Here is a 7,404-nt window from a genome sequence, read left to right on the forward strand (position 1 = left end):
AATGAAGGAAAAATGGAATGGAATAGGCATATATTAATTAAATTAATAAAAAAAGAAAAACAAGTAATCGTTTTTTTTAACATTCCAAAGAAGTAATTCATTGAGCAACGGATAGATGATCCAAAGAGTTCTATGGTAACTTTTCTTATTTCGTTTTGAAAAAATGGTATACCCTACCGATTTTGAATTTAACTTCTTTGATCCATGCTATGATATGAGTCAATAAAGCATTTCATAAATGAAATTCAAATAAAACAGGGGGTAAGTGTCTAATATGTGACTACACTAAGGCGTGATTTTATTAAATTAAATAAAAAAAGACTCTCTCTTTTTTATCTTTGAATAGTAAAGAGGGAGGGAAATAAAAACAAGTAAATACAAAAAAACAAAGGGGGTTCCTTGTCCCTTATTATCCGTTTATAACTCTAGTAAGATCTGGTTCATCAAAATAGAAAATTTAGGAAGAATTCTTTTTTTTAATTGCCTATCATCCAGATCCCTTTTACTTTAGAAATACAAACATGGGGATTATTGAAATGTTTGTTTGATTTTGATTGAAAAGGTGTTATTCATAGAATACATTACTCCACTAGAATCTAAGAATTTCGAAATGAAGACTAATAAAATAGTTAAAATAAAAAAAGGCTTTGCAAAACATCTAGAAAACAATTGATACGGTTTGATTCCTCAACCCCAATTAGGAGTTCCCCTAAAGCCCACTTCTTCCCCATACTACGAGTGAAAGGGAAAATGTAAATACTACCATTAAAGTAGCCCAAACAAGACTTACTATATCCATGTGTATTATGTCCCATATCTCTATGAATATGAAACAAATATGAAGGAATTTAAAATTTCCATTATTGTTCACTAATAATAGTGGAATTACTAGAGTAGAGTCAAAAAGAAAAGGGAATTGTGACACGCCACCGTTGATGAATCATTTCGATAAATCCACTTATAACAAGCTCTTACATGATTTCGAGTAAAATCAAGAACCATTAAGAACAAGCAAAATTCGCAGTAACACTTTTAGAAGTATCAAAAGAATGCTACTCACATGTATCAATAATAAGACTTATTCTTTCTTTTTGTGTCCCTCACTAAGTAAAAGCCAATTATCTATCCAATCTAATATTAATTGGATGCCTGAACACTCAGAGACTTTCATCCATCTGTATACAAAGTATCTTCCAACCCTTCTACAACCATTCATTAGTTAATTAGATACTCCCGTTATCCAATCTAATTCAAGACTCCTCTAGTAGCCACTCCATTAGTAAAGGGGGCTCCCATATCAAGATTTATTGATTCCCTTCCACTACTTTAGTTTTTCCTTGAATCCTAGACGTTAGGAGGCGTTAGGATTTCAAGTTTTTTGTTGATCAGGTGACACTTGGATTTAAACTAGGGAATAAGGGATTTGCAGTCCCCCGCCTTACCGCTCGACCATGTTGCCAAAAGGCTACCAACAAAAAAAGGGAAAATATCTCCCTTTTCTTTTTCATTTTTAGATCGGATCCATACCTTCAATTGGTTATAGTATCTCAAGACACACAATATTTAAAAACTTTCCCTTTCTTTTCTATTGAAAAAGAAAATGTGGATTCTTAGTTATAAAAGTCAAAATTCAGGACAAATAAATCGGAACCATTAACTATTGACTGCAAATTTATGGATTATTCTTCTTCACTTGTCTTTTTCTAATGGTATAAGAAAATAAAAATGGATACATAACTAATCAGTATTGATCTTTTTTTTCAATAAATTTTTTTTTTGAATTTCAAGTATATTATAATAATATAACAACAATTATGAGTCTATGTAAACCCCAAAGCATAAGTTGTTACACATGTATAGTTATCTAATGAGGTATTTTATCTATCTAGATATGATGTCCATAGGGAATCAGCAAGAAATTCTCGTGTTTCAATTTTTCATTGAATAGATTAAAATAAAAGAAAAATAGAATTTTTTATAGAGCACGCCATGTCTTGTCTCCATTAGAGCGTTATAATGGAATAAAAGAAATACACATATAAATAGAAATGCTATATCTGCACATGTTTAATAAATATAAGCCCCCTTTTCGTATGTACTTCAATCATATTCTAAGTATTCTACTAAAAAATAAAAAACTAAAAAGTGGATAAAAACATCTATCTTCTTTGCGAATCGTTTTTTGAACAATGGAGTCCATGAAAAAATTAATCGCTAGAAAAATCAACTCTCTCCTTATATATATATTTTATGATTATTTTGTCTTTATCTCAACAAATAGATCAAATTAGGAATTCCTTTCATTTTTTTGGTATTCAATCGGATTGGAATATGTAATATCATAATAATGGTAGAAATTGAATTATTTTTTTATATTCTATAGAAAAACAAAACTCCATGCGGCTAAATGGCATTTATCAATTCTTTTCTGTAATTGTTTGTTATAAATATAAATTATAATTTGATTATAATTTTTCTTCTTCTGTTCATACACATTTCATATTTCATACATTCCACATATATTATATGGTATATGGAGTTAGATAAAATTTCATGTGATTCAGTAAACAGAATAGAAATTCAATTCCATCATTATTAGATCGATTCGTAGGATTCGATGAAGAATGAGAAAAGAATGGGATTTTTTTGAGAAATGGGAAATTCAAAATGCTCGGGGGATAAAAATGGGGAAATACCTTCAATACCTGGGTTGAATCAGATACAATTTGAAGGATTTTGTGGGTTCATGGATCAGGGCTTAACAGAAGAACTTTATAAGTTTAAAAAAATTGAAGATACAGAGCAAGAAATTGAATTTCAATTATTTGTGGAAACATATCAATTTGTGGAACCATTGATAAAAGAAAGGGATGAAGTATATGAATCACTCACGATATTCTTCTGAATTATATGTATCCGTAGGATTAATCTGGAAAACCAGTAAGGATATGCAAGAACAAATAATTTTTACTGGAAACATTCCTTTAATGAACTCTCTTGGAACTTCTATAGTAAATAGAATATACAGTATTGTGATCAATCAAATATTGCAAAGCCCCAGTATCTATTGTCGATCAGAATTGGATCATAACAGAATTTCGGTCTATACTGGTACCATAATATCAAATTAGGGAGGGAGGTTAGAATTAGACATTGATAGAAAAGCAAGGATATGGGCTCGTGTAAGTAGGGAATAGAAAATATCGATTCTAGTTCTATCATCAGCTATGGGTTCGAATCTAAGAGAAATCCTAGAGAATGTTTGCTATCCTGAAATTTTATTGTCTTTCCTGACCGATAAGGAAAAAAATTGGGTCAAAAGAAAATGCCATTTTTTATTTTTATTAACAATTTTCTTGTGTATGAGGGGATCCGGTATTTTCTGAATCCTTGTGTAAGGAATTACAAAAGAAATTCTTTCAGCAAAGATGTGAATTAGGAAGGATTGGTTGAGAAAATATGAACCAGAGATTGAATCTTAATATAGCTCAGAAGAATACCTTTTTGTTACCGCGAGATATATTGGCAACTGCAGATCGTTTGATTGGAATGAAATTTGGAATGGGCACACTTGACAATATGAATCATTTGAAAAATAAGTGTATTCATTCTGTAGCGGATCTCTTACAAGATCAATTTGGATTGGCTCTGGTTCGTTTAGAAAATGTAGTTAGAGGAACTATATGCGGAGCAATTAGGCATAAATTAACACCGACTCCTTAGAATTTGATAACTTCGACTCCATTAACAACCACTTATGAATCCTTTTTCGGACTACACCTACTGTCTCAAGTTTTGGATCGAACAAATCCATCGACACAAATAGTGCATAGGAGAAAATTGAGTTATTTGGGCCCCGGAGGATTAACCGAGCAAACTATTAATTTTCAGATATGAGACATCCATCCTAGTCACTATGGATGCATTTTCCCAATTGACATGTCTGAAGGGATCAATGTTGGACTTATCGGATCCTTAGTAATTCATGCCATGATTGGTCATTGGGGGTCTCTAGAAAGTCCATGTTATAAAAATCTTTGAGAGATCAAAAAAAGCACAGATGCTTTATTTATCCCCAAGTGGAGATGAATATTATATGGTAGCAGCAGGAAATTCTTTGGCCTTGAGTCAGGGTATTCAGGAAGAATAGGTTGTTCCGGCTCGATACTGCCAAGAATTTCTGACTATTGCATGGGAACATGTTCATCTTTGAAGTATTTTACCTTTTCAATATTTTACTATTGGAGCTTCCCTCATTCCTTTTATCAAGCATAATGACGGAAATTGGGCTTTAATGAGTTCTAATATGCAACGCCAAGCAGTTCCACTTTCTCATTCCAAGAAGTGCATTATTGGAACTGGGTGGAACGTCAAGTGGCTCTAGATTCAGGAGTTCCCACTATAGCTAATCATGAAGGAAAGATCATTTCTACCAATACTGACAAGATTATTTTATCAAGAAATGGAAATGCTCTAGGCATTCCATTAGTTATGTATCAACATTCCAATCAAAATACTTGTATGCATCAAACTGTCTGGTTTGGTGGCGTAAATGCATTAAAAATGGGAAACTTTCAGTGGACAGTGCCACTACGGTTGGTGGTGAACTCGCATTGGGCAAAAACGTACTAGTAGCTTATATGCCATGAGAAGGTTACAATTTTGAGGATGTGATACTCATTAGCGAGCATCTAGTATATGAAGATATTTATACTTCTTTTCTCATACAAAAATATGAAATTTAGACTCATGTGACAATACAAAGTCCTGAAAGAATCACTAACGAAATACCGCACCTAGAAGCCCATTTACTCCGCAATTTAGAAAAAGATGGAATTGTGATGCTGGGATCTTAGGTGGAGACAGGCGATATTTTAGTAGGTAAATGAACACCTCAGGTGGAAAAAGAATCATCGTATGCTCCAGAAGATAGATTATTACGGGCCATACTCGGGATTCAGGTATCCACTTCAAAGGAAACTTATCTAAAATTACCTATAGGTGGGAGGGGTCGAGTCATCAATGTGAGATGGGTCCAGAAAAAGGGGTTTTAGTTATAATCTGGAAATGATTCGTGTCTATATTTCACAGAAACGTGAAATCAAAGTAGGCGTTCAATAGCCGGAAGGCATGGAAAAAAAGAGATCATTTCAAAAATTTTACCTAGACAGAATATGCCTTATTTGCAAGACGGAAGACCTGTTGATATGGTTTTCAACCCATTAGGAGTACCTTCACGAATAGATGTAAAAAAACTATTTGAATGCTTCCTTGGGTTAGCAGGAAGTCTACAAAATAGATATTATTGAATAGCACCATTTGATGAGAGATATGAACAAGAGGCTTCGAGAAAACTAGTGTTTTCTGAATTATATCAAGCCAATAAGCAAACAGCAAATTCATGGGTATTTGAACCCAAATATCCAGGAAAAAGTAGAATATTTTATGGAAGAACGGGAAGCCCCTTTGAGCAACTCGTTATAATAGGAAAACCTTATATCTTGAAATTAATTCATCAAGTTGATGATAAAATACATGGGTGTTCCAGTGGACATTATGCACTTGTTACACAACAACCACTTAGAAGAAGGTCCAAGCAGGGAGGACAACGAGTAGGAGAAATGCAGGTTTGGGCTCTAGAGGGATTTGGTGTTGCTCATATTTTTCAAGAAATGTTTACTTATAAATCTCATCATATTAGAGCTCACCAAGAAGTACTTGGGACTACGATCATTGGAGGAACAATACCTAAACCCAAAGATGCTCCAGAATCTTTTTGATTTCTTGTCCGAGAATTACGATCTTTGGCTTTGAAACTGAATCATTTCCTTGTATCTGAGAAAAACTTCCAAATTAATAGGAAGGAAGCTTAATCGGAATAAATAAAATTTTTTCTTCTATGATCGACTGATATAAACAACAACAACAACTCCGAATTAGATCAGTTTCTCCCCAACAAATAAGTGCTTGGGCCAAGAAAATCCTACCTAATGGAGAAACCATTGGAGAGGCGACAAAACCCTATACTTTTCATTACAAAACCAATAAACTGGAAAAGGATGGATTATTTTGTGAAAGAATTTTTGGACCTATAAAAATGGGAATTTGTGCTTGTGGAAATTATCGAGTGATAGGAAATCAAAAGGAGGGTCCTAAATTTTGTAAGCAATGTGGAGTTGAATTTGTTGATTCTCAGATACGAAGATATCAAATGGGATACATAAGGCTGGCATGTTCAGTAACTCATGTATGGTATTTGAAACGTCTTCCTAGTTATGTCGCCAATATTTTTGACAAACCCCTTAAATAATTAGAGGGTCTAGTATATTGCGATGTGTGATTTGATCGAAATTATTATTTTACAGATTAGAAATGATAAACTATTATCCATTCAATCGAACTAGGATGCCCTAGATTTGACATGTCTCTTGGGAAGAGTAACATGAAGCTCAGAATTATTGGCGTATTCAATACTCCTAAATAAAAAGGGAATTGGTCTATGGTTGAGTCAGTACAAATAAATAACTAGGAATTTTGAGTTTTACCTCATGAAAAAAAAGACTTATTTTTTTGTGTGGAATGAACTGTTCTCATTTCTTTTAGTTCTTTTAGAATGATATGAAATTATGTTCAAAGAAACAAAAATGTCATGGTTGCAGGAGTCTATACATTGCATATAGGTTTAGGCTTTAAGTTAAGGGCATTGTGGTATAATCGTCAAGGTACCACAAGACCTAAGAGATCAAATGGAAGGGTACATAGACAAGTAAATCCCTTATGACACTACTTTAATTTAAGAGGATTCAGCATTCGAGGAGAAGTAGACTACTCAAGAATTTCACATTTCATTTACGTCCTAATTTTTAAATGAATAAACAATTAAGAAAATCTAAATCAATAAAAAAAGAATCCATCAATGAAATGTTTCTTGGAACTTGAGTAAAGAGTAGACCTTTTTGGGGGCATTCTAGAATTTGAAAGTGAGAACTCCCTTACTTTATCTTTATTTGATTTAACTACTTGAGCCGAATGAGAGAAAACTCTTATGTCCGATTTTGAGGGGGAATCCCACAGGGCCCATCCTAATTTTTCTTTTGCTACACCCATTGCTAAAAAACCTACTTTCCTATGATTACGAGGTTCATTCCAATATGAAATTCAATCCTAGAAATATAGTATCCCACTTTCTTTTTACTACCCAAGGTTTCGATACATTTCAAAGTCGTAAAATTTCTACCGAAATATGTGCTATTCGAGAACAATTAGCCGATCTAGATTTGCAAATTCTTATCGATTATTTGGTGGTAGAATGGAAAGAATTAGGAGAAGAAGGCCTCATGGGTAATGAATGGAAAGATCAAAAATTGGAAGAAGAAAGGATTTTTTGGTTAGACACATGGAATT

At 33.2% G+C, this 7,404-nt stretch overlaps 1 pseudogene; it reads left to right on the forward strand.

Moving 5' to 3' along the window:
- The first annotated feature begins 2,496 nt into the window (after positions 1 to 2,496).
- LOC121214725 (DNA-directed RNA polymerase subunit beta-like) lies at positions 2,497 to 5,873 on the forward strand (annotated as a pseudogene).
- Positions 5,874 to 7,404: the final 1,531 nt, after the last annotated feature.

This window comes from Gossypium hirsutum, chromosome D02 (assembly GCF_007990345.1).
Source record: "Gossypium hirsutum isolate 1008001.06 chromosome D02, Gossypium_hirsutum_v2.1, whole genome shotgun sequence".
NCBI lineage: Eukaryota > Viridiplantae > Streptophyta > Magnoliopsida > Malvales > Malvaceae > Gossypium > Gossypium hirsutum.